This window comes from Cebus imitator, unplaced genomic scaffold (assembly GCF_001604975.1).
Source record: "Cebus imitator isolate Cc_AM_T3 unplaced genomic scaffold, Cebus_imitator-1.0 Scaffold38, whole genome shotgun sequence".
Classification (NCBI taxonomy): Eukaryota; Metazoa; Chordata; class Mammalia; order Primates; family Cebidae; genus Cebus; species Cebus imitator.
Window position 1 is genome coordinate 11355272 of NW_016107353.1, and position 3090 is coordinate 11358361.

General features: G+C 55.9%; 1 pseudogene; it reads left to right on the forward strand.

Moving 5' to 3' along the window:
* The window catches only part of LOC108301910, a 101280-nt pseudogene extending 100170 nt beyond the window's left edge, over window positions 1–1110 (forward strand).
* Window positions 1111–3090: the final 1980 nt, after the last annotated feature.

Here is a 3090-nt window from a genome sequence, read left to right on the forward strand (position 1 = left end):
TTGAGCGGAACCCGTACCCGGGCATGGCCACCAGACAACAGCTGGCCCAGGCCATCGGCGTTCCGGAGCCCAGGGTCCAGATCTGGTTTCAGAATAAGAGATCGCGCCGGCTGAGGCAGCACCGGCGGGAATCCAGGCCCTGGCCTGGGCCAAGCGGCCCCCGAGAAGGCCGGCGAAAGCGGACCGCCATCACCCAATCCCAGACCGCCGTGCTCCTCCGAGCCTTCGAGCAAGAGCGCTTTCCGGACTTCGCCACCAGGGAGGAACTGGCCAGAGAGACGGGCCTCCCGGAGTCCAGGGTTCACATTTGGTTTCAGAACCAAAGAGCCAGGCATCCAGCCCCAGGTTAAAGGGCACCCACGCACGCAGGCGATCTGTGCATTCTGGCCCCTGGTGGTTGCCGCTGTTTTCCCTTTTGGGTCGCCGTCACCCACACCGGGGCTTGAGGGGCGGCGCTTCCTGCATCCCATGTGCCCTTCGCGCCTGGGGCTCTCCAACAGGGGCCTTTCCGGAGCCAGGCCGCCGTTTATTGGGCCGAAGGAAACTGGCAACCTGCCCTGGCACTCAGGGGTTCGTTTCCCTGGCTCCTCCGGAGGTGGCGCTTCCCCACTCTCAGGCTCTTGGCTGTCCTGCGCTGTCCTGCGCACCGGAGTAGACGCCAGGAGGAGCCGGACAGGTAGCACGCCAGCCTGCTGGGGACATGCTCAGTCGGACAGTTTGGGCCCCCTCAAGCTCACTCACAGCGGCAAGGTGCGCTTGTGCCACACACGTCCCACCAGGGCCCTTGGTTGCGCTGGGGCGGCCAGGGAATCCGCAGCCAGGTTACCACCACCTCCGCAGCCCGCACCCCCGGAGGCCTCCGCCAGGCAGGGGCAGATGCCAGCCCTTCAGGCGCCCTCCCAGCCGCTCCGGCTCCGGGAGCGGGAGTAGCGCTTGTCTGCAGTCACCTCCAGCCTGTTCGATGAGCTGGAGAGCTCAGAGTTTCGGCAGGAGGCACGACCGTTCCTGGAGACGGAGCCACCGTGGGAGCTGCAGGACTTGGAGGTGCCCGCTGGACTGGAAGCACCCCTCAGCGAGGAGGAACACTGGGCTCTGCTGGAGGAGCTTTAGGTCGCGGGGCTGGGGTTGGGGAGGGGTCGGGGCGGGGCTGTGCCCTCGCTTCCCCCGCTGAATGTCTACCTCGGTATCCCGCGGCGAGTCTTCCCTTCCCCCTGACCTGTCTAGGATCCCTGAGTTCCAGGTCCGTCCGGTGAGACACTACACACGTCCGTCCGGTGAGCACTAGGCACGGCTGTGCTGCCATTGTCTCCTGAGCATCTCGGGGATCCCAGAGCTGCCCAGGTCCCGGGATGTGGCCGTCTACTGCGCTAGCGCGGGTCCCCAGGGAGCCAGCTGCGCTTAGAGGACCAGCCCAGGCAGCGCTCTCACCTCCTCCCCCCACCCCGCCACGCAGAGACGAGTCCCTGCGCAAACGCAGGTGCTGCTTTTTCCAGGCGGGAGGAAAGGCGGGTAGAGATCGGGAGAGCCTCCCAGGCAGAGAGGGCGGGAGAAATTAAGAGAGGAAAGGACAGAACGGAGGGAGAAAGGGAGGGAGCGAAGGAGGGAGAAAATAAGGAAGGGAGACGTGGAGGGAGGGAGGAAGGGAAGGTGGTAGGGAGGGAGGCTGCTTGTGTGAGATACTCGCGGCAATGGCGACACCCACAGACATTGGCACCTTTCCGGACTGAGGGTCCAGAAAACTCAAGACTGTCATAGGGGTTGACTTCCTCACTACACACCACCCACCACCCATGTAATGTGTTCGAGCCCATAGGGAGGCCTTCCGTTTCTGTAGAATTCCTGTGGAACCCCGGAGAGCCAGCCCCAGCGCCCCCTTTTTCCAATTTTCTGGAAACGACATGCCGGATCCTTAGGCAAGCCTAACTTCCTTTCTGCCTTTTCTGCCTCCCGCTCCACTTTCACCTGCCCACGGGTGCCTCACCAGCCTACATGCCACCCACGGGAAGCACTTTGAAGCTAAATGCAAACCCGAGACTCTGGGCCAAGGACGTCCTTATTTTTACTCGTTGGGGTGAAGGGAAGCACAAAAAGGGTGAAGATTTTAGTTAGAGAGGGCGAAGGTAGTGAAGGGAGCAAAGCGTGTATTCACAGAGGCGTTTGAAGGTAAGAACAAATCAAAACATAAATTTGTATAAGTCCATAGAAAACAAATTGTAAAAATCAGACCATAAATAAAATTTCAATAAGAAAGTAGGCCTGCCAGGTGTCTCACAGTTGTAATACCAGCACTTTTGGAGGCTGAGATTGGCAAATCAGTTGAGGTCAGTAGTTCCAGGTCAGTCCCGTTCGCACGGTGTAATCTTTTTTCTACGAATAATTCAAAAAATTTGGTGGGCGTGGTTGTGCATGCCTGAATTTCAACTACTTTGGAAGCTTTGGCAGTAGAGTCTCTTACACCTGGGAGGCAGAAGTTGCAGTGAAGTCAGATCATGCCACGGCACTTTAGCCTGTGTGATGGCTTGAGACTTTATTTCTAGAAAAAGAAAAAGAAAGAAAGAAAGCAGGAAAGAAAGAAAGAATGAACAAATGAATGATGAAAGAAGGAAAGAAAGAGAAAAAAGGAGAACGAAAGAAGGAAGAAAAAAGAAATAAAAAAGACAAAAGAAAGAAAAAATTACAGAAAAGCAAACAACTGTGTTTTTGAAAAGATAGATTTGACACACCGTTTACAAGATTAAATAAGAAAGAAAAGATAAGATCCAAATACAATTTTTGTAGCAATGAAAATCCCGGGACTCTGTTTCACTACTGAATTCTACCAAACACTTAAGGAACTGATATAGTATTAATCTCATTTAAACTATTTCAAAATTAGGCCGGGCGCGGTGGCTCAAGCCTGTAATCCCAGCACTTTGGGAGGCCGAGGCGGGTGGATCACAAGGTCAAGAGATTGAGACCATCCTGGTCAACATGGTGACACCCCGTCTCTACTAAAAATACAAAAAATTAGCTGGGCATGGTGGCGCGTGCCTGTAATCCCAGCTACTCAGGAGGCTGAGGCAGGAGAATTGCCTGAACCCAGGAGGCGGA